The 25,449-nt window shown below is 46.3% G+C and overlaps 1 pseudogene; it reads left to right on the forward strand.

Moving 5' to 3' along the window:
* LOC137528215 (gap junction gamma-1 protein-like) overlaps positions 1-24,833 on the forward strand; it is a 122,903-nt pseudogene extending 98,070 nt beyond the window's left edge.
* The last annotated feature ends 616 nt before the right edge of the window (positions 24,834-25,449 follow it).

Below are 25,449 nucleotides of genomic sequence, written 5' to 3' on the forward strand. Positions count from 1 at the left end.
CTGCGCTTGGGTGGTCCGTACCGCAGTGGGGAGGTCAACAGCATCTGTACCTCACCGCCTAACAGTAACTAACAGCCATCATGGACGGCTCTGGAGAGCGCTCACCTTTTGATGCCCTCTGTGATCTGGTTCATCAATTAACCGTGTCTGTTCAAGAAGTTCAAAGAGACTGTGCTTTGATTCGTGGTCAACTCAACACTGCACCCGCTCCTGAGGCAGCTCCAGTGGCACCGGCTCCAGCTTTGGCTCCTGTACCTGTACCTCTGCCTGCCGCAGTACCAGTAGAGACCGGCGCACCTGCCCCTGAGCCTAAGCTGCCTCTTCCTGAACGCTTCACCGGGGAGAGGAGCAAGTTTAGACTGTTTCGGAGTGCGTGTTATCTGCACTTCTCCCTATTACCCAGGACCTACTCCAGTGAGAATGTACGTGTGGGTGCAATCATCTCCCTCCTGCAAGGGGAACCCCAGGCTTGGGCCCTCAGACTTGTTGAACAGAGTCATGTCTGCCTACAAGACTCTGCTGCCTTCTTCCAAGCCATGGCCGAGCTATATGATGATCCTAGTAAGAGCGCCTCGGCAGACGCAGCTATACGCGCTCTTCGCCAAGGTCGAAGGTCGGTGGAGGATTATGTTCTGGAGTTCCGCCGCTGGTCTGGAGATCTTGATTGGAATGACTCCGTGCTCAAGTCCCAATTCCGCCTAGGTCTGTCCGAAGCGATCAAGGATGAGCTTGCCCGCGTAGGAGTTCCCGACACCTTAAAGGATCTGATCCAGCTCTCCATTCAGATTGACAGACGGCTGAGGGAGAGACGTCAGGAGAGAACTGGCATAACTCATGGTTCCTGGTTTCCTCCGGCTCCTATAGTTCCTACTGCCTCTGCTCCAGTCCCTAGCTCTCCCGTCATGGACGATCCTGAGCCCATGCAACTGGGTCTTGCTCGGGCTCCTTTAACACCTGAAGAAAGGCAACGCCGGAGAACCGCCAACCTCTGCCTCTACTGCGGAGCCTCTGGACACTTTCGACAGAATTGCCCAGTCCGTCCTCTGAGTAAGCCTGATTCTTTGTGTCCTGTTGAGAACCCCAGATCCGCTACGTCCACCTCTTATGTACCCTTGTCTCTTTCCTTACAGGGGTCCAGAGGAGAGAATCTAAGGATTGAGGCCATCATTGACTCGGGAGCTTGTTCCTGCTTCCTTGACTTCCAGCTTGCTCATGATCTCCAGTTACCTACCCGTAGAAAGAGAAAACCACTCCTCCTGCAACTTGCTGATGGGTCCTCCATTCATTCCGGACCTATTACCTTAGAGACTTTCCCTCTTCTGGTAACTATCAAGGACAATCATCAAGAATATCTTGTCTTTGACTTGATTCCTTCTCCACTGTATCCTGCAATCTTGGGAATGCCCTGGCTCAAGAGTCACAATCCGGAAATTAACTGGACTACTGGAAAAGTGGCTCTGAACTCTTCTTACTGCCATCGCTTCTGCCTCAGTAACTCTGGCCGCCTTCTGTGCACCAGCCTTGAAAAAGCCTCCGTCATCCCAACCGTTTATCATGATTTCCTGGACGTGTTCGATAAGAAGAAGGCGGATACTCTTCCTCCACATCGCATATACGACTGCCCTATCGATCTTCAGCCGGGAGCCGCTATTCCTTATGGTCGAGTCTATCCCCTCTCAGAACCAGAAACTCAGACACTCAAGGACTACATCCAGGAAAATCTAGAAAAAGGTTTCATCAGACCTTCTAACTCCTCCGCAGGTGCAGGAATATTCTTCGTGGAGAAGAAGGATGGTTCCCTCAGGCCTTGTATTGACTTTAGAGCACTCAATCAAATCACCATTAAAGACCGCTATCCTCTACCCTTGATGTCCGATCTATTTCAGAGACTCCGTACCGCTAAAGTTTTCACTAAATTGGATCTACGAGGAGCCTACAATTTGATCAGGATCCGTGAAGGCGATGAATGGAAAACTGCATTCAGGTCTCGGTTCGGGCACTTTGAATATACAGTGATGCCCTTCGGCCTCTGCAATGCCCCAGCCACCTTCCAACGTTTCATCAACGATGTACTTCGTGATTTTATTGATGACTTTCTAGTTGTTTATCTGGACGACATCCTGATCTTTTCTGCTTCTCTGGAGGAACACCGGACTCACGTTAGAAAAGTCCTGTCCCGTTTACGCACCCACGAACTGTACGCTAAGCCTGAAAAATGCGAATTTGAGTTGGACAACATCCAGTTCCTGGGTTTCCGTATCTCATCTGAAGGGGTAGAGATGGATCCGAAGAAGGTGTCTGCAATCTTAGACTGGCCAGTGCCTTCTGATCGAAAGGCAGTCCAACGTTTTATCGGATTTGCGAACTTTTATCGAAGATTCATTAAGAACTTCTCCAAGATTGTAGCGCCCATCACACAGCTGACCAAGACCAATTCCCCCTTTAAATGGACTCCTGAAGCCCAGTCCGCCTTTGAAAGGCTCAAGGTTCAGTTTACTTCAGCTTCCGTTCTCAAACACGCCGACCCATCACTAGCCTTCGTGGTGGAAGTAGATGCTTCTGAGACGGCTGTAGGGGCCATTCTCTCCCAACGCTTTGGTCCCAAAGCCCTTCTGCATCCAGTAGCTTTTTTTTCCAGAAAGCTGAGCTCCGCTGAAAGAAACTACAACGTAGCAGACAGGGAACTTCTGGCCATTAAGGCGGCTCTCGAAGAATGGCGCTACTTGTTGGAAGGGGCTGTGCATCCAATTATCATTTTCACCGACCACAAGAACTTAGAGTATTTACGTTCTGCTCAAAGACTGAAGCCTCGTCAAGCTCGCTGGGCCCTGTTCTTCTCAAGATTTAATTTCCATCTCACCTTTCGGCCCGGGTCTAAGAACTCTAAGGCGGATGCATTATCCCGCATGTTTCACGAAGATTCTGTACTCCATGCAGAGCCTGATACCATCCTTTCAAAGAATCATTTTCTGCTGTTGCAATCTGATATGCTGAATCAAATCAAACAAGCCACCGCTATAATCCCTGCACAGGAAGTTCCAGCTAACCTTGTCTGGCGTGAAGGTCTTCTCCTTTTTCAAGATAAAGTCTTTGTTCCCCCTGATCTTCGTCTGACAGTTCTGGCAAACGGTCATGAGAGCAAATTGGCTGGCCACTTTGGTACCACCAAGACATTGGCGCTCCTTCAGAGGAACTTCTGGTGGCCGGAGATGTCCAAACACTGTAATCAATTTGTCTTATCTTGTGCAGTGTGTGCCAGATCAAAGACTTCCAGATCTAAGCCTTGGGGCCTTCTGAACCCTTTACCGGTGCCTGAACGTCCGTGGGATAAGATTTCTATGGACTTTATTGTTGAACTCCCTCCCTCTGAAGGGGTTACTACTATTTTTGTGGTCATAGATCGTTTTACAAAGATGGCCCACTTCCTCCCCATGAAAGGTACTCCTTCTGCAGCAGCTACGGCTCAAGTGTTCTTAAAGGAGATTGTTCGTCTTCATGGCCTTCCTTCTGAAATCATCTCTGACAGAGGATCACAATTCACCTCCAAATTCTGGAAGGAACTTTGCAGACTGTTAGGTATTAACTCCTGCCTCTCGTCTGGTCATCATCCTCAGACCAACGGCCAGACCGAGAGGACCAATCAAACTCTGGAGCAATACTTGCGTTGCTTCTCTTCTGTGTCTCAAGATGAGTGGTCCACACTTCTTCCTACCGCAGAGTTTGCCTACAATAATTCTATCCATTCAGCTACAAGGACTTCTCCGTTTTTTGCCAATTATGCTTTTCACCCTGCTTACCTACCGGACTCCTTTGCCGATTCCTCTGTTCCTACTGTACAAGATAGACTTACACTGCTAACGGAAAATTTCAAGAAATTACAAGCTATCCTGTTAAAATCGCAAGAAAAGGCAAAGTTCTGGGCGGATAAAAGACGCAGCAAGAGTCCTGATTTCTCTCCAGGGGACTCAGTCTGGCTTTCTACTAACAATCTTCATCTCCATTGTCCTTCAAAGAAGCTGGGACCTAAGTTCATCGGGCCATTTACCATCGAGAAAGTGGTTAATCCTGTGACTTTTAGACTGTCCCTCCCAAGTTCCATGAAGGTCCATCCTGTCTTCCATATCTCTTGCCTCAAGAAGTTTGTTCCTGATGAGTTTGGCCGATCTGTTTCCCCCCCGCCTCCTGTACTGTTTGAGGGCCATGAAGAATTTGAGGTTGAGAGAATTCTGGATTGTAGGCGAAGGGGTGGTTCTCTTCAGTATTTGGTAAAGTGGAAGGGGTTTGGAGTAGAAGAGAATTCTTGGGAACCCTCCAGTAATGTGCACGCACCTAGATTAATTAAGATGTCCCATTCCAGGTTTCCTGAAAAGCCAGTTCCAAGAGGCACCCGGAGGTTGCCTGTAGGGGGGGGGCAATGTCATACTTACCGTCCTGGCGCTGTCCGGTGTTCCCGCGGGCGTGTGGTTACGCGCGCGCGCGCGGGTGCACTGAGTTTTATTGTTTCCTCTGGTGGTTTGGCGCGCACGGCGTTGCGCGCGCAGCGCGCAAGGTCACGCGCATGCGTAGTGCGCGCAGGAGGTCACGCGCGTGCGCATAGCGGTGCGCGCGCATGCGCGCACCGCACGGTGCGCTGCGCGCATGCGCAGGCGTAATTTTAGGCGCCAAAATCCTCTATTTAAACAGCTCTGCCCTTGGAGCAGTGCTGTTAGTTCTTACAGCGTTGTGCCTTGTACCCTGAGTTATTCTGATTGTTGTTCCGGTATTGACCTTGGCTTGTTCCTGACTACTCCTGATCGCTGCCCGTCCTGACCTTTGGCTTGTTTCCTGATTACGTTGTCCGCAGCCTGCCCTGACCTCGGCTTGTCCTCTACCTTCCAGTCTTCTGTTAATCCTGACACCCGGCCTGTCCACGACCCTGAGCATCTGTTACCGGCTCTCCTCAACGAGACGTCAACTGTTCTCCAACCCTCTGTGGGATCATTTCAAGCGCAACCTGGTGGGCACTAGGCAGCGAAGTAACCACTCTCCCCTCCAGGGATTGTGGTCCTGCTTCCCCCTCAAGGGGTCGTGGGTGAAGACCCGTGGTCACTTAGACTCTGCGCTTGGGTGGTCCGTACCGCAGTGGGGAGGTCAACAGCATCTGTACCTCACCGCCTAACAGCAGGTAGGTAGCAGTGTGTGGGCTTACGTAGGTAGGTAGAAGTGTGTGGGTAGGTAGGTAGCAGTTTGTGGGGTTTTAGGTAAGTAGGTAGGTAGCAGTGTGTGGGTAGGTAGGTAGGTAGGTAGGTAGCAGTGTGTGGGTTTGGGTGTGGGTGGTTAGATAGGTTGGTAAGGTTTTGGTAGGTAGGCAGCAGAGGGTGGTTAGGTATATAGAGTGGTTAGGTAGGTAGGTAAATGGGTAGCAATATGTGGGTTTAGGTAGGTAGCAGTGAATAGTTATGTATGTAAGTAGGCAGGTAGGTAGTGTTTCTCTCTCTCTACCCCCCCCCCCCCCCCCCCCCGCATCAGGCCTGCAGATCAGCGCGGTGAGTGGGGGCAGATCTCAGATCAGCGTGGGACCTGGCTGACAGAGCAGCACACAGTATGAAGCCACGCAAGTCAGTCCATATGCAGGAGGTGATGAAGTAGTCGGGTCCCGCGCTGTCTGCAGGTCTGATGGGAGGGAGGGGAACATGGGGGCAGCCCAGCCCGAGGCCCCGGGGTTGAGGCCACAGGCGAGCCGAGCACAGCTGCAGGGGCGGCAGCACAGGGCTCTGGGTGTCACCAACCCCATCCCCCCCCCCCCCCCCCCCACCCACCATGAAGACAGCCAGGGTTGGCCACTCTTGCCGCTTGATGGTAGGAACGCCACTGATGGCCCATTATGTATTACAAATGTGAAGTGTTTAGCACTGCAGTGCATTTTCTTACACAGATGTGGGTGCTCTTCAAGCAGAAAGGCATAGCCTTGTATGAATTTCATTCCAGTTCATTGCACTTTTTGATGCATTTTCACTTACTGTACCTCAATACAATCCTGCCCAGAGAGCTCTTGTACTGCATTGTTTCACGCTCTGGTCTCTGAAAGAGGAACAAGAACAAATATCTAACCACATTTTGGGTAGTGACATATAAACAGCTACCTCACCATTACTTGGTGATGATGTATAATGCCATCATCAAATGAGTCTGCTAGGAAGAGCGTGAAGTGACTCTGCTGGGATGGTGAGAACTCATAACCTTCTTCCAGAATGAGTCGTAAGCAACATAAGCATGGTGAAAGCATTCTTCTTTACTATTTGTAGAAAATGCAACAGTCAGCTTTTAGACACAAACATATTTTGCAACAATTGAAAGCCTTTTGTAATGTACAGTTTATGCAAGTAATGCTGAAACTGGTGCACAAACACAGGGCCCATTCCCAACGCTGCCAATTAGGAATACTTATCAACAAGTTGAGCTATACCTAGGCACATAACACGGTGGTTAGCAAAACACTCCCAGCATAACCAGCAATCTGTCATTTTTTGAAGGAGGAGTTCTTAACTATTTTGTCACTGAGCCCTACTCATACATTTTCACTGCAGAGAGCAGTAGAAGCTTGCTTTTTTCTCGTCATAGGCCAGGGGCGTTGTTAGCATAAACATGCCACAGATCTATTCTAAGGTGCCCCGGATGTCCCCCAGGCAGCAGGCGGCAGTACTCACCTCAAGCCGCTTGGTCTCCAGATTTTGCAGACATCTCTTCTGAGCTTCTCCCACTAGTGTCTGAGAATGAATCAGAAGCTAGAGCTCCTTGTGTCTGATAGAGGCACCACAGCATCCAGCATGGCACTACACAGCACCCAGCATGCCCTATAAAGGCAACCATGATGACACCACAGCACCCAGCATGGCACCACAGCATGCCCCCTTACAGGAACCAAAGCACCCAGCATGCCAATTAGAGGCACTACTGCACCCATCTTGCACCTATTGATGTACCACAGTTCCCAGCATGCCCCCATTGAGTCACCACATCTCCCAGGATGTCCCCACAGAGGCACCACAGTTACCAGCATACCCCCATAGAGCTGTGGAGCCTCTATGGGGGCATACTGGGAGCTGTGGTGACTCAATGGTGGGCATGCTGGAATCTGTGGTGTCTCAATGGGGGATATGCTGGGTACTGTGGTGCCTCAATGGGGGGTATGTTGGGTAGTATGGTGCCTTTATGGAGGAATGCAGGGAGCTGCAGTTCTTCTATGGGGGCATGCTGGGAGTTGTGGTGCCTCAATGGGAGGCCCCTGGGACCGTGGGAAGGTGTCCACTAGAAGGTCAGGGAATGCTATGGGGGACTACCAGACAACCTGGCAGCAAGCCAGCACGCCCAGCAGAAAGTCAGATCAGCCTGCACAGAAGCCAGGAAACTGCCTCGTTATGTTTACATGACACTGCCTATTTATGTGATATGCTGCAGTCAACATTTTACTAAACAGGCCTACTTAAAGAGACTCCGTAACAAAAATCGCATCCTGTTTTTTATCATCCTACAAGTTCCAAAAGCTATTCTAATCTGTTCTGGCTTACTGCAGCACTTTCTACTATCACAGTCTCTGTAATAAATCAATGTATCTTTCCTCTGTCAGACTTGTCGGCCTGTGTCTGGAAGGCTGCCAAGTTCTTCAGTGTTGTGGTTCTGCTATGAACTCCCCCTTCCAGGCCCAGGCCCACTGCCTGTGTATTATTTATTTAGGGCAGCTTCTCTCTTATCTTTTACAAGCTGGATAAATCGTCCTCTGAGCTGGCTGGGCTTTCACATACTGAAGAATTACAGACAAGAGCAAAGCTGTTTGCAGGAAGAAACAAGCAGCCTGAAACTTCAGTGCTTGAGAACAGGGGGAAAGAAACACACAAATGATCTCTTGAGATTCAAAAGGAAGGCTGTATACAGCCTGCTTGTGTATGGATGTATTTCCTATGTGTGGACATACTGTACATCAACCTACTTCCTGTTTTGGTGGCCATTTTGTTTGTTTATAAACAAACTTTTTAAAACTGTTTTTAACCACTTTTAATGCGGCGAGGAGCGGCGAAATTGTGTCAGAGGGTAATAGGAGATGTCCCCTAACGCCTAGGTTCTCAACATGTGGTACGCGTACCCCAGGGGGTACTTCTGATGGTTCTAGGGGGTACTCGGGCTTTATATACTTAACCAAGAATAACAAATTTAGAGTTTTAGAAAATGATAAATCTTATTTAAACTACACTAAATTAGTATTTTAGCTAATCAAAAGCAATAGTAAATGCTTGGAAATTGTTTAGAACCAATTATCATGTACTACGACTAAATACATATTTGTCAAGGGGTACTTGTGATGATGTTTACTATGCTAGGGGGTACTTGGTGAGTACGGGGTTTTAAAAGGGGTACATACCAATAAAATGTTGAGAAACACTGCCCTAACGCACTGGTATGTTTACTTTTGTGCGATTTTAACAATACAGATTCTCTTTAAGTTCATGTAAATATGGTTCCACTCATGACCACATTCTGCTGCATGGCCATACTTATTTTTCTGCTGGAGTGCCCAAAAGTGCCCCAGATCTCTTAGAATCCTAGCAACACCCCTGTCATAGGCAAATGCAATCATTTCCAGCTGATGCTCCACCTCACCCCCAAGGAACAGATACGTCACCCTGGCAACAGCAGAAAAGGAAGGGGGCAAAGTGAAGAGACATGCCTCAGAGAGCTTCACCCTGCAATGATTACATTTGCTGATGACCAGAGATAAGCAAGCTTCTGCCCTTTGCAGGGAAAATAAAGGTTTTTACACACAGGGAATGCTTTTAAATTTTATTTTATGTAACTAAGAGTAACTTTAGTTTTGGAAGTATAATTTCACTTTAAAAGGACCTTTCCGATTTAGCCTGCAGTTATGTTTTTTGGGGAAATGCTGGAGAAAGCTTCCTTGCAGTTGACAACATCGTTTTATGGATAAAATTAGATTAAATAGATCCCCACTTTATTATTATTCATCCTCATTTACTTCTGGGGGCAAATATCTTCAGTAAAATATTTAGATGGGAAGAGGTGGGAAAGAGGAGGGGATGAGAGGGTGATAGGAGGGAACATCGTGGCAGGCCTGCCTCTTCTTGACCAAAAATTTGAATTTAGCTGAAAGTGAGGTTTTTTAAAGAGTGATTACAAGAACCGAGGGTAAAAGGAGAGGAATGGGCAATGTACAGAAGTACGAGGCTCTGGCATGAACACACGTCTGTGCTTACCTTCAGGAGCTTTGCCTTGGGTCAGGTTTACTTTAAAGTACACCTGCAGTGAGAGGGATATGGAGGCTGCCATATTTATTTCCTTTAAAGGATACATCCGAGGACATTTAAAATAAAAAAAATCCACTAACCTGGGGCTTCCTCGAGCCCCTGCCAGCTGTCCTTTGCCCACGCCGCAGCTCCGCTCCACACTGGTGGTCCGGGGTCCCCTCTGGCGCAAGATGCCATTTGCGCCTGCGCAAGTGGCACTAAGAGTTGCGATGAAGTAATCCGGACTGTACTGTGCAGATGCAGTAGTTCTGTGCCTGCGCAGAACAGCCCGGATGACGTCCGTGCAACTCAGTGAGCTGCAAAATGGAACGAGGCAAGATGGAGGAAGATGCCGACCTGGCACTTCTGGCACAATGCGATGCAATGCCGTAAGTGTGCTAGGCCTAGTTGGGTTACCCTGAGGTAAAATAGGGTAATGCAACACAGGTTTCCAAGACAAGTGCAAAAGAGGCCTCAGGGTCTATGGCTAAAAGTATTAGATGCAGAAGATCAGCTGGATAGCCAGGCAACTAGTATTGCTTAAAGCGGAATATAACCCTGCATTTCAACTTTGCTCTAAAACATTATTTACAGTATATTATATGCAACCAGCATTTTTTTTTTTACTAGACCAGCATTGGAAGGGTTACACAGGGCTTTAAAGTCCCTAGAGATTTCTGCAACCGAATCCGAACTTGAGTTAGATACTTTTTGTTTACAAATATGTGTTTATTATGACTCATCTCTCTCACTGAGAAGGAGCTTGGAGGACAGCCAAAGAGATGTATCTATTGATAAACAGTTACACACTAACTAAATAGAATGTAACCATCTGAATGTCTGCACGGAACTTAAAACCTCTGTGTTTAACCCTTCCAATGCTGGTCTAGTAAAAAAAAAATGCTTTTTGCATATAATATGCTGTAAATAATGTTTTAGAGCAAAGTTGAAATGCAGGGTTATATTCCGCTTTAAAAGGAAATAAATATGGCAGACTCCATATCACAGTCACTTCAGGTGTCTTTTAAGGTGTATATTAAGGATCATCAATGATATGCAAATATTTCAAATATATGCAGCTTGAAAATGGACCAATCAATTTTAACCTGGGTGGGACTTGATTAGTCCATTTCCAAGCTGCATATATTTGCATACACATTTACATAATTGTGCATGAACTTGGAAATATTTGCATCTCATCATCACATCACTAGTGTATATACATGATACAACCACATTTTTTCATTTTTATGATTCTTTGATAAAACGATTGTTTACAAAGACAGATAAAGAGAGATAAAGCGTGAGTTAACAAGTAAGGTAAGATAGTTCATTAGGTAAGTTCTGTAATTTGACCACAAAGTGAGCTACTTTAGTTTTGCAATGCATACAGATCTATGGAGACTAATGTTTGTATTTTACCAAAGTGACGTTACACTTTCCACATAATTTTAAGCAAATTTTTATTTGCTATTATCAGCTATGTCAAATGTCATGTGTTTAGCTGAATATAGCCTAGAGAATTACCATACTTCCTTGTTTATGAAATTGTAGCTAACATTTTGAAATAACGCCTTACATAATTGGTAAAAATAACTCAATTTCTCTTTTTTCCCGAAAAACATTGTCCACACTTATGCAATACATTTGGCCACATATTTTGCTGATGCAAGCTGCTGTCATGGTGTATCAAAACAATTATAATTTGTGTATTTGAGTTGAAAATCCTGTGCATCTTACCCAAAGAAACAGCTTAACAGGACTCCAGAAGTTCAGAAAGAATAGTTACTGTAGACTAGTTCTAGGAAACCTTAACCTTTCCTAAATAAATATTAAGTGTGATTAATTAATCTTGCTCCTGTCAATTAACCTGCAGGGCGTCTTGATTCTGCGCAGCCGGAGGGCTGCGCATGGTTTTTTATACCTAATTTTTTTTTAATCATGTAGCTACCCTAGCGCTAGCTACATTATACCTTCCTCCCTGCCAATTCCCAACCACCCTTCTGATCGCCGCCGCGCCAGGAAATCCCGTTCTGAATGGGATTTCCTTCAGGGCTTTCCCCCGTCGACATGGTGATGAACGGAATGACGTCATCGATGTTGTGACGTCATAGGGAGTCCCGATCCACCCCTCAGCGCTGCCTGGCACTGATTGGCCAGGCTGCGCACGGGGTCTGGGGGGGGCCCTATTACGCGGCGGGTAGCGGCGGATCGGCGGCGATCAGAGAAACACGCAGCTAGCAAAGTGCTAGCTGCGTGTTTCAAAAAAAAAAAATATTCAAATAGGCCCAGCAGGGCCTGAGCGGTGGCCTCCGGCGTCTCTGGACGAGCCTAGCTCGTCCAGAACGCTAGGGAGGTTAAAGGATACCTAACCAAGCTAAGCTACATAAAGTATGCTCAGAGGTATGTTCATGCTGGATTCATATGCCTCTGTCCATTGTCCATTCCTCTCCTTGTTCTTCCTGGTCACCGTATTCATGCCTTAAAAAGTTTGACTTTTGCTTAAAGGACTTACGAGGTGACATGTGACATGGTGAGATAGATATGGGTATGTACAGTGCCTAGCACACAGATAACTAGGCTGTATTCCTTTCTTCCTTTCTCTGCCTGAAAAAGTTAAAAATCAGGTAAGTGGCAGTTCCTGTCCGGGTCGGACTAGCGTAACCCTCACTGATGAGGAATTGCAGCCATAAAGCACTTTTGTGGCAATAAATGGCTTCTAAGAGCAGAAAAGAGATAAAAAAGGCCAATAGTTCATATATTTTAGCCCCGGCATACTTCAATTAATGTGTCATTAAGAAAAGGCCATGAAACCGTAAAAGCTTAAAAAGTTGATGTAGATATAAAATAAAACTGTGGGATAACTTTAAAAGTAATTTTTAGACAGATACAATTGTTTAGCTCAGGTTTTTTTTTTCGCCTCGGGTGTCCTTTAAGTCAAATTTTCATAGAGGAAGAGGCAGGCTTGTTGCAATGTTCCCTCCTGTCACACCCCCCCTTTTAAAGGACCTCTGTCACGAAAATCTTAAAATTTAAGATACATGTAAACATATACAAATAAGAAGTACCGTATGTGTCTTCCAGAGTAAAATGAGCCATAAATTACTTTTCTCCTATGTTGCTGTCACTTACATTAAGTAGAAGAAATTTGACATTATCGACAGATTGTGGACTAACCCATCTTCTCATGGGGGTTCTCAGGGTTTTCTTTATTTTTAAAAGAACTTAGTGAATGGCAGTTGCTCCGTCAAATTGCCAAAAAAGTGTACAGTGAGCATGGAGGCTGGCCAACATCTTTATATAAATCTTTTGCAGGAAATGTCTTTATAAAGAATAAAGGCCATGCTGAGAATCCCCTATGAAGAGATAGACTAACCCAAAACCTGTCAGATTTCTACTACATGCTGTAAGTGACAGAAACATAGGAGAAAAGTAATGTATGGCTCATTTTACTCTTGTATGTGTTTTAAATTTTAAGATTTTCGTGACAGTTCCTCTTTAAAGGTAACTTTATTTTTTTTTAAATCCCAATTTCCTTACCTGGGGCTTCTTCCAGCTCCCTGAAGTCTGCCTGGTCCCTCATCATCATTCTGTGCCGCTTGGTTCCCTAGCTGTCCGCCTCTAATCTCCTTATGCACAACCCCATGCTGTGCGCCTCCTCCACCCAGGAGCATACTTTGTTTGCACAGTAAATAAAAGTTGCTAGTGTGCATGCAGTGTGCCATCACGACAAGGGAGGAGAAGGACTTCAGGGGGGCTGGAAGAAGTCCCAGGTGAGTAAATGGGCAATTTGTTTTTCATTTAACATTCCCTTTTAAGGGGAGTGAATGGGGTGGGGAAGAGGAGGTAATGAAACGGTAATAGGAGGGAATATTGCCACAAACCTGCCTTTTCGGACAAAGCAATCACAGAGGTGTATCCAGCATGAACATACCTCTGTGCTTAGGTAGCACAGGTGTCCTTAGAACAGGTGTCCTTTTTTCAAAGTTCAATGCCAGATATAGGTAAATGTGTACCTAGTGCACTGTAGGTTGCCAGTATCAGAGCTTGCCTTTATCTCTGGATAAGCTTCTTCTTAACTATTTCAGCCCATAGGTTGTTTTCACCTTATGGACGAGAGGAATTTTCACATTTCAGCGCTCCTCCCTTTCATTCCCCAATAACTTTATTACTACTTATCACAACAAAATGATCTATACCTTGTTGTAACAATGTGTGGTGTTTGGTGCACACTCAGAGTATTCAGATTGTTGGTGATCCGCAGTATCACCAATAATGCTGATATATCCGATTATGTGGCGATCTGCGGAATCACCAATAATGCGGATATTTATTTGTAACTCTGGATACCGGGTATAACGACAGTGGAAAACCCACCACACTGATATCTTTAAGAGGACTGGCTACCTCTAAAAGAAAAACGCAGTGTGTGCGATTCTGCGACTAGATGACATAACGCTATAATCGCGTTCCCCAGCAGCAATGATATACTGGGGAACCACTGAGACCTCCGCAAGGAGGGATTCAGCAGAATAAACCCTTTAGTGGGAGAACCACTAAAGGGGGCAAAGTCAGACGGAAACGGTTCGGTAACAAACTGGCTGCGAGGTACCGAATCGTGAAACAGAGAGCAGAGTCAGAAATCTAGCCAAGGTCAGTAACGGAAATCAGATAGGCGGAGGTACAAAGTCAGAAAGCCGAACTCGTAGTGAAATAGACAAGCAGAGGTTCGGCAACGGGAGATCAGAAAATGGCACAGATAACAATAGTGCTTGCGAATATATTGGCAAAACCAATATATGTCGCAGATCAGGAAAATAACAAATCTGACTGTTGTGGGCTAGTTACGGCAAGCCGCACTTGGCCCACGATGGTACTGACTGTCAGATCACTATCTGGCTGACTATTAGATCAACTGACTGGCTGACCATAACAGAGATCAGGTTACATACAAATATACAATAATCAGGAAAATAACAAAGACTGACTGATGAAAGACAGGAGCCTTGCTCCAGCTAGGACTGTCTCTCTCGGATCTAGCTAAGGTCTGAGGGCTATCACAAAGTAACGCTTACTGCAGACAACTTGCAACTGACAGAATGCCTGCTTTTATACTGTGCTGGGCTCAAACAGCCCGCCCAGCCAATCAGCCAATCACAACACAGCTCAAGGACCTTGCAGCACAGCTCAAGGACCTTACTGAGGTCAGCTGACCAGCTGGTCAGCTGACTCTCCTTCTAAGAGTATAAAAGGCTTTATTGCACACGCGTGCAGCCCCTACGGGGTCCAGACTGGATTGAGGATAGCGTTGGTGTGTGACAGGCCCTGAGGCCTGTGAGGGAAGAACCGGACCACAGCCTCGACGTAAAGTACGCCGAGAAGCCTGTGACCGAACGGTGGATCGCACCGCCGATGCGGACGTTTCTCCGCGTTCCGCATGCGACCATGTGGTGGATGGCTCCGCGTTCCGCTTGCTGAATGCGGTCAGGCCGCCGTCTTATGACAGTACCCCCCCTTTCAGGCGTGGCCTCCGGACATGCCTCTCCAGGTTTCCCGGGATGTGACTCATGAAACTTCTTTCTTATCTCTTTGGCATGCAGATCTCGAAGGGAAACCCATAATCTTTCCTCTGGTCCATACCCCTTCCAGTGTACCAGATACTGAACTTTATTGCGTACAATGCGAGAATCCAGGATATCCTGAACCTCATACTCCAGTTCCCCATCGACCACCACAGGAGAAGGGGGAGCCGAGTCTACCCTAACAGCAGGTTTCAATAGGGAGACATGGTATGTCCTGCCACATCTCAGACTGGCAGGTAGTTTCACCCTGTATGTCACATCATTAATCTTTCTTTCCACAGGGAAAGGCCCAATAAACCGGGGACCCAGTTTTGCCGATGGCTGTCTGAGAGAGATATGTTTGGTGGACACCCAAACAAAATCCCCCGGAACAAAGTTCCATTCAATGGAACGTCTCTTGTCCGCATACTTTTTCTGGATCTTAAAGGCCTTATTCAGATTGTACCTGACATTCTCCCAAATTTTCTTGAAGGCTCCTTGCCACTCCGGGAGAGCCGGAAAAGGTGACTCCCTGACTGGAAGCGACGAGAATTTGGGTGATCTACCGTAAACGACCTGAAATGGAGAATACCCGGAAGATGTGTTCCTGAGATTATTGTGAGCGAATTCAGCAAATGGCAAGAATTTCACCCACAGATGTTGCGCCTCCGCCACATAACATCTCAAGAATTGTTTAAGGGATTGGTTGATTCTCTCTGTCTGCCCATTGGTCTGGGGATGGTAGCCAGACGACAAAGACAGAGAGATGCCCAAATCTTTGCAAAAGGACCTCCAGAACTTAGATACAAACTGTACCCCTCGGTCTGAAACCACATCCACAGGAATTCCATGAAGCTTAAAGATGTTATGCACAAATAGTTCTGCCAAATCCTGAGCAGACGGCAACCCGGGCAGAGCAACAAAATGTGCCATCTTACTGAACATGTCAGTTACGACCCAGATGACGGTCTTACCGTCAGATTCAGGCAGTTCACCCACAAAGTCCATGGAAATGTGGGACCATGGAACCTGTGGAGAAGGCAGGGGTTGGAGAGACCCGGCTGGAGCCTTCCTGGAGGATTTGCACCTGGCACAGACAGAACAGGACTTGACAAACTCCTCACAGTCGGACATGAAAGAAGGCCACCAGACAGCCCTACTCAACAGTTCCTGAGTACGGGCAATGCCCGGGTGTCCCACATTCTTGTGTTCATGAAACATACGTAGCACTTGCCCTCGGAAGCGGATGGGAACATACAGGAGACCCTCGGGTTTCCCCTTAGGAACATTAGCCTGACATGCCGAAAGCACCTTGGAAAGATCCTCCGAGATCTCAATAGCTGCCAGAAAGTACTTTTCAGGGAGGATATTAGTGGGAGTTGCAGATGGGGCAGACTCAGGCTCAAAGCACCTAGACAAGGCATCAGCCTTAACGTTCTGGTCACCTGGCCTATACGTGATCACAAAATCAAAACGAGAAAAGAAAAGCGCCCATCTGGCCTGTCTGGGCGTTAACCTCTTAGCTTTCTCGATGTATTCGAGGTTTTTGTGATCTGTATACACTGTAAAAGGGAACTCTGCCCCTTCCAACCAATGGCGCCACTCCTCCAGTGCCAGTTTGATGGCCAACAGCTCTCGATTCCCCACATCATAATTTTTCTCCGCGGGCGCAAACCTCCTTGAGAAGTATGCACACGGATGGACCTTACCATCCGGGCCAAAAGCCTGCGATAAAACTGCGCCGACTCCTACATCGGACGCATCCACCTCCACAATGAAGGGGCGGGTGACGTCAGGATGACGCAAGATGGGAGCGGAACAGAAGGCTGCTTTCAACAACTCAAAGGCCTTAACTGCTTCAGATGGCCAGTTACTAGCATCAGCCCCCTTTCTTGTCAACTGAGTCATAGGGGCCACCACTGAAGAGTACCCCTTAATGAACCTCCTGTAATAGTTGGCGAATCCTAAAAACCTCTGCAGTGCCTTGAGGCCTGAAGGCTGTGGCCATTCCAGGACTGCTGCGACCTTACTAGGATCCATTGCCAACCCAGATGTGGAGATAATGTATCCCAGAAAGGCTACCTCCCTGACTTCGAAATTACATTTCTCCAACTTGGCGTATAATTGGTTCTCACGTAGTTTTTGGAGGACAAACCTAACATGCTGCCTATGCTGCTGCAAGTCTTTCGAAAAAATTAAAATGTCGTCAAGCTAAACCACTAAGAATCTGCCTGATACATCTCTAAAGATATTATTGACGAACTCCTGAAAGACCGCCGGGGCATTGCATAACCCAAAGGGCATGACGAGGTACTCATAGTGACCGTCAGGTGTATTAAACGCGGTCTTCCACTCGTCGCCCTCTCGGATACGAATAAGGTTATATGCCCCCCTCAGATCCAACTTGGAAAAAACACAGGCATCAGTAATCTGTGAGAATAGATCGTCGATGAGTGGGAGAGGGTAACGGTTTTTGATGGTGATCTTGTTAAGTTGTCTATAATCTATACACGGGCGAAGACCACCGTCTTTCTTCTTAACAAAGAAGAACCCCGCTCCCGCAGGGGACTTGAAAGGACGGATAAAGCCCTTCTCCAAGTTCTCCCTGATATAATCCTTCATCGCGATCTTCTCGGGACCAGAAAGATTGTACAACCGTCCCCGAGGGGGCATAGTACCTGGTCTCAGCTCAACAGGACAGTCATAGGGTCTATGGGGAGGCAACCTGTCCGCAGACCGGGCACAAAACACGTCACTGAATTCAGAATACTGAGGTGGAACCCCTTCAACGTGAACCTCAGAGGAACAGACTGATACAGACCCTAAACAATTCTCCTGACAATAGTGTGACCATGCAGACAGTTGTCTCTCCCTCCAATTTATCTGGGGAGAATGCTTCCTCAACCAAGGGAGACCCAGGATCACTGACGAGGTGGCCATCTTTAAAACAAAGAACTGAATGTTTTCTGTTGTGAAGGACCCCAATCTGGAGGGTGAGAAATGGAGTTTGACAAAGAGGTGACTTGTCTTGCAGTGGGGAGTCATCGATTGCTGTGACATAGATATGCTTCTGAATGGGGAGAATGGGGATATTGAACCTCAAAGCTAGATCACGATCTATGAAATTGGCGGCGGAGCCCGAGTCGATGAATGCAGACGTGTGACAAACTTGATTCTCCCATTGAAGGGAACAAGGCAGCAAGATCTTACTGTGACATGGAGGTAGGGTTTGCTCGCTTAGGGCGGTACCTCCAACCAGCCCTAAGCGGACAAGTTTCCCGCCCTCTTGCTGCACTTCTGCACTCGGTGACCCTTCTCCCCACAGTATAGGCATAGTCCCTCCTTCATTCTCCTAGCTCTCTCAGACCCTGTCAGATGGCCGTGCCCCAATTACATCGGTTCCTCCTCTGAGACCTCAGGAGGACTAACCGCATGGGACACCCTGGCGAGTGCTAAAGATCTGCCCTTCTTATGATAACGAATACGTCTATCAATTTTAATGGACAGTGTTATGGCCTCATCTAAACTTTTTGGTTCAGGGTGGCTTATAATGACATCAGAGATGGAATCAGATAACCCATTCATATACGTGTCTAATAGTGTGAATTGATCCCACCTCACTGAGACTGCCCACTTCCTGAACTCTGCCGCATACTCCTCAACCATGCGACTACCTTGTTTAAGTTCCCTGAGCTTGCGCTCGGCTGTGCCGGCGATGTCGGGATCATCGTAGATAATGGCCATCGCTTTAAAGAATTCAGACACCGATGACAAGGCAGTATGACCTTCGGGAAGGCTAAATGCCCAGGTCTGGGAATCTCCCTGTAAGAGGGTCCTAATCAGAGTAACCCTCTGTGCCTCTGAACCGGACGACACAGGTTTCATCTGGAAATATGCTAAACAGCGATTTCTAAAGATTTCTAAAGTCGGCCCGTGAGCCAGAAAATGTTTCCGGAAGGGGCATCTTGGGCTCGACTGTGTGAGGGGAAGGTTGAAGCACTGGTGGAGACAGGGCATTAATTCTCTCTGTAAGCTGGGAGATCTGAGCTTGCTGTAAGGTCACAGTTTTGGACAGTTCTCCAATAGTGGCTGACAGCATATTCAATCGTTCCACCAGACCTTCCATATTCATAAATGTGGTCTGCAGTATTGTAACAATGTGTGGTGTTTGGTGCACACTCAGAGTATTCATATTGTTGGTGATCCGCAGTATCACCAATAATGCTGATATATCCGATTATGTGGCGATCTGCGGAATCACCAATAATGCGGATATTTGTAACTCTGGATACCGGGTATAACGACAGTGGAAAACCCACCACACTGATATCTTTAAGAGGACTGGCTACCTCTAAAAGAGAAACGCAGTGTGGGCGATTCTGCGACTAGATGACGTAACGCTAGAATCGCGTTCCCCAGCAGCAATGATATACTGGGGAACCACTGAGACCTCTGCAAGGAGGGATTCAGCAGAATAAACCCTTTAGTGGGAGAACCACTAAAGGGGGCAAAGTCAGACGGAAACGGTTCGGTAACAAACTGGCTGAGAGGTACCGAATCGTGAAACAGAGAGCAGAGTCAGAAATCTAGCCAAGGTCAGTAACGGAAATCAGATAGGCGGAGGTACAAAGTCAGAAAGCCGAACTCGTAGTGAAATAGACAAGCAGAGGTTCGGCAACGGGAGATCAGAAAATGGCACAGATAACAATAGTGCTTGCGAATATATTGGCAAAACCAATATATGTCGCAGATCAGGAAAATAACAAATCTGACTGTTGTGGGCTAGTTACGGCAAGCCGCACTTGGCCCACGATGGTACTGACTGTCAGATCACTATCTGGCTGACTATTAGATCAACTGACTGGCTGACTATAACAGAGATCAGGTTACATACAAATATACAATAATCAGGAAAATAACAAAGCAAGGAAATGAGCAGCGCTACTTAAAAACAGACTAGTGCCTACCTGCAAAAGAGTGCAAGCCCCACTTGTGGGGTCGAATACACACCGAGCATACACATGACCTGTCTACCACTAGAGGAGGATGTTGGTTTCCATTAACAGCTTGCATGCAACCTATTAAGTACTCGTCCCTCCCACTGCGAAGAAGTCAATCCTCCATGGGAGGGGCCTAACACTAACTAAATCCTAACCTATGTATATGCATAGCCTGGGTGCGGCTAATCAAATAAAATCGAAAATTGAAAATTGCGCAAAAGGTGGATCAGCGCAACACCAGGCCGCCTCCGAATGGCCTCCATCAGAGATGCGCTGAGCCCCCCCAGGAACTACAAACGCACCTTGAACCCAAACAGACGCTCTGCATATACACCAAAAGCATGGCTGTTAAGTGGGAGCAGCTGACCAAAAACGAATTACATTAGTACATAGCAAGGAAATGAGCAGCGCTACTTAAAAACAGACTAGTGCCTACCTGCAAAAGAGTGCAAGCCCCACTTGTGGGGTCGAATACACACCGAGCTTACACATGACCTGTCTACCACTAGAGGAGGATGTTGGTTTCCATTAACAGCTTGCATGCAACCTATTAAGTACTCGTCCCTCCCACTGCGAAGAAGTCAATCCTCCACGGGAGGATTGACTTCTTCGCAGTGGGAGGGACGAGTACTTAATAGGTTGCATGCAAGCTGACCAAAAACGAATTACCTCCATGGGAGGATTGACTTCTTCGCAGTGGGAGGGACGAGTACTTAATAGGTTGCATGCAAGCTGTTAATGGAAACCAACATCCTCCTCTAGTGGTAGACAGGTCATGTGTATGCTCGGTGTGTATTTGACCCCACAAGTGGGGCTTGTACTCTTTTGCAGGTAGGCACAAGTCTGTTTTTAAGTAGCGCTGCTCATTTCCTTGCTATGTACTAATGTAATTCGTTTTTGGTCAGCTGCTCCCACTTAACAGCCATGCTTTTGGTGTATATGCAGAGCGTCTGTTTGGGTTCAAGGTGCGTTTGTAGTTCCTGGGGGGGCTCAGCGCATCTCTGATGGAGGCCATTCGGAGGCGGCCTGGTGTTGCGCTGATCCACCTTTTGCGCAATTTTCAATTTTCGATTTTATTTGATTAGCCGCACCCAGGCTATGCATATACATAGGTTAGGATTTAGTTAGTGTTAGGCCCCTCCCATGGAGGATTGACTTCTTCGCAGTGGGAGGGACGAGTACTTAATAGGTTGCATGCAAGCTGTTAATGGAAACCAACATCCTCCTCTAGTGGTAGACAGGTCATGTGTAAGCTCGGTGTGTATTCGACCCCACAAGTGGGGCTTGCACTCTTTTGCAGGTAGGCACTAGTCTGTTTTTAAGTAGCGCTGCTCATTTCCTTGCTATGTACTAATGTAATTCGTTTTTGGTCAGCTGCTCCCACTTAACAGCCATGCTTTTGGTGTATATGCAGAGCGTCTGTTTGGGTTCAAGGTGCGTTTGTAGTTCCTGGGGGGGCTCAGCGCATCTCTGATGGAGGCCATTCGGAGGCGGCCTGGTGTTGCGCTGATCCACCTTTTGAGGAAAATAACAAAGACTGACTGATGAGAGACAGGAGCCTTGCTCCAGCTAGGACTGTCTCTCTCGGATCTAGCTAAGGTCTGAGGGCTATCACAAAGTAACGCTTACTGCAGACAACTTTGTACTGACAGAATGCCTGCTTTTATACTGTGCTGGGCTCAAACAGCCCGCCCAGCCAATCAGCCAATCACAACACAGCTCAAGGACCTTACTGAGGTCAGCTGACCAGCTGGTCAGCTGACTCTCCTTCTAAGAGTATAAAAGGCTTTATTGCACACGCGCGCAGCCCCTACGGGGTCCAGACTGGATTGAGGATAGCGTTGGTGTGTGACAGGCCCTGAGGCCTGTGAGGGAAGAACCGGACCACAGCCTCGACGTAAAGTACGCCGAGAGGCCTGTGACCGAACGGTGGATCGCACCGCCGATGCGGACGTTTCTCCGCGTTCCGCATGCGACCATGTGGTGGATGGTGCCGCTGATGCGGACGCGGACAAACCTCCGCGTTCCGCTTGCTGAATGCGGCCAGGCCGCCGTCTTATGACACTTGTTTTTTCCACCACCAATTAGGCTTTCTTTGGATGGTACACTATGCTAAGGATTATTTTATTCTAAAAGCAGTTTAATGAGAATAATAAGAAAAAAATGTCAAAAAATTAATTCTCAGTTTTTGGCCATTATAGTTTTAAAATAAAATGTTCTACTGTGGATAAAAGCCATACATTTTATTTGCCCATTTGTCCCGGTTATTGCAACGTTTAAATTATATCCATAGTACAATGTATGGTGACAATATTTTATTTGGAAATAAAGTTGCATTTTTTCACTTTTACATCCATCACTAATTACATGCCCATAATTTAATAATAATATACCCTCTTCACATACATGTTAAAAACTGTTATTCTCTTATTTATGTAGGTGTAATATTATTATTTGGCCGCAAGATGTCCTTGCGCATTATTTCCTATAAGCGTACAATAAGTACGCTTAATAGGAAGTAATGCGTTACAGTGTTACTTCGGTTAGGTAAGTGAAACCTTTTTTAAAAAAAAACCTTAAAGAGGATCCGAGGTAAACTTTTACTCATTGCATAATTGTGTTCCTTTCATATAGTTTATAGGGCATTCCTCAAGCCAAATACTTTTTTTTGTTGTCGTTCTTTTAATACTCTAATTTCCAATAAACTAAACAAGCCTCGCCCACAGATTCTCCAGAGTGCCTTGGCACTCTGAGCCTTAGTAGCAAGGGCTTATGGGAGCTCAGTCAGGGCAGGAGGAGGAGGAGGCTACTAGCCAGAGATTTCAGAGGCAGAGGGGGGGCGGGAGGAGGAGAGGGGAGTGAAGTTTCCACAGGCTGAGGGCTGGAGATGTAGAGCAGCTTGCCTGTGTGTAATGTGACAAACAGAACATGGCCGCTCTCATTATATCACAGGAATAAATAATCATAAACTGTTCAAGCTGTTTGCAGCTAGATTTACTATGTAAACTATCTAAACTTTAGATAAGATACATAGACAAGTTACTTGTTATACTTAATATTTTCATCCGCTTTAAAGATCTACTTTACGCTGTTTTCAGATAAATATCACCAAGAGCATCTGGTCAGGAGCCACCCACCAGCCACTTTGAGAAAATGAGCTTGCAGCTCAGGAACACTCCTCCGACAGCTCAGTCAGTCCTCTCCCTACTTGCACACTGAGCAGCTTGATGATGCTGAGCCAAGCAGCATTCCCAATCTACAGCTTGCTGGTAACCTCTTCAATAAGGCCTCATTCACACTATGGGCTTGATTCATTAAACCGTGATAACTCAAATATCACACCTTATCAAAGATATCACACCTTATCAAAGATATCACACCTTTTCAAAGATATCACACCTTGAGCTTGATTCACTAAACCATGATAACTGATATCACGGTCGCACTAGCGTTTTGCGTGCGTTATATTTTCATGGGAAAACCGTTACGCGCATTGTAATGTGTGCAAAATGCTAGCACGACCATGATATCAGTTATCACGGTTTAGTGAATCAAGCCCCTTATCAAAGTTAACACACCTTATCAGAGTAGCATAGCGAGCGCTACGAACCCGCAGGGGCTCAGGACAGGACGAGTGCCATTGCCAATTAGCAGGCATAAGTTCGTAGCGCTCGCTGTGCTACTCTGATAAGGCGTGTTAACTTTGATAAGGTGTGATATCTTTGATAAGGTGTGATATTTTTGATAAGGTGTGATATTTGAGTTATCACGGTCATGATGCATGGCACATCATGGGCTTGATTAGCTAAACTGTAATAACTGATATCACAGTCTCGCTAGCATGAATCGTGAATTTTCACGACCACGTTTTCGTGCAAAAATTTGCAATTGCGCGTGAAAAACGCTAACGCAACCGTGACCTCAGTTATCACGATTTAGTGAATCAAGCCCCATGTGCAATACGCATGGTAAGGTGTCAGTCCGTAGTCTTTATGTGCGTTCCCGTGTGTTGCGTTGTAACGTGGCAGGGAACACCTTAGCACACGACGCACGTATTTTCTTATCAGGTTCAAACGTGTTGAGGCCACTGATGTCTGAGTTGTAACATGCTGCGATTCCATGTATTGGGGACGCAGGCACAAAAGCTCTTTGTCTATGCATTGTGTATAGTGAATGAACCCTAAAGGTGGCCACTCACCATACAATTTTTTAAATATCTGTTCATGCAATCAATTTTTCTAAATGATTGTAACATTTCAAAAAATATGACCAATGTACCACACACCTATGTTCAATTTTTCCCCAATTAGGATAAAAATGATTGGAAACTCTGAGAAAATTTCTAGGGTGTGTATATTAATAAACTGACAATCTAACACACACCATACAATCTTTAGAGAAATTGAAGAAAAATATCTGGCATTCCGGATAGATAAAAATCGAAATAAATGGGAAATCCGCTCGGATTTTTCAGTTGAATGAAAAAAAACTTTCGATTTTTTTCGGGAGATCCGATCATTTTTATCAAATTACCGTAAAATCGGATCATTTTATTGTATCGTGTGTGGCCACCTTAAGGCTGTTTCAGATTTCGTACAATGCTGGTGTGCAGTTTAATTATAGTTAAAATTTGGATGACGAGTACGTTAATGTGCTGATGAGCCCTGTGCTATTGCTTTGTTTCACAAGTACTTGGCAGTCACAAGCTGCAAGCTGGCTTGGTGAATGTCTTCCCCTATTCTCTACTAATAGTAATAGACAATGGCCATATTCTATTGTCAGACTTGCCAGCACTAGTGAATCCGATAATCAGGCGATGCAGAATTAAACTTGATACCAGGCAGGTGTTAAAAAACTCACTTGGGCGATCTCCTTTCCCAGCGATTTCTTTACACCCTATCCTATTGTGTTTTTCAGGCTGCCGAGAAGCGATGCTTCCTATCAAACATGAGCGTTAACTGAGATCTGCTAAGGAGCAGGCCTAAAGTCGCTAATACATGTCTTCCGCCGCTGCATTAAGGAGCCTGCTTTACTAAGGGGTTAATAAAATCTGTGGAAGGGGAGTTGGGGGCTGCAAGGCTTTTTTCTTTTATAAATAAATTGGCAAGGCCCCTCCCCTTTCATTAACCCCTTGTCACCAATAAAATAAAAACAAGGAACACCAAGAGCCCCAATAGTGTAATATGTACTGGTAAAAGGTTATTAAATAGAGTAAATATTAATACTCACAAACCAGAGTTACCATTAGGCAAACACTGTAAAAGCAGGTGGGGAGATTTTCCTGACCCCACTCAGGAATAAGAAGTCGCTCTCTGTAGATGAGAAAAAGGGGGTTCAACCCTCCACCCAGGGTGGACTCAATATTATGCATGAGAACAGAGGCGCCAAAAGGATAAAAGGAAGCTAAATGAGCTTAAAAACCAAATTCTTGGTAAATGGAGGAGGTAGTGGTGGACTTACCTCCTCCAAGTAGACACACAACGACTGGAGTAAAGACAGTCTGTAACGAATGCGGAATAATCTCCGTGATCAGCGCACAAGGCATGCGCTGACACGGCGGAAATCCTCCACAAGCGTATGAAGGGGGAAACCCAGCTTTGGTGCAAGCACCAG

This window comes from Hyperolius riggenbachi, chromosome 8, assembly GCF_040937935.1.
Source record: "Hyperolius riggenbachi isolate aHypRig1 chromosome 8, aHypRig1.pri, whole genome shotgun sequence".
Taxonomy (NCBI): Eukaryota; Metazoa; Chordata; class Amphibia; order Anura; family Hyperoliidae; genus Hyperolius; species Hyperolius riggenbachi.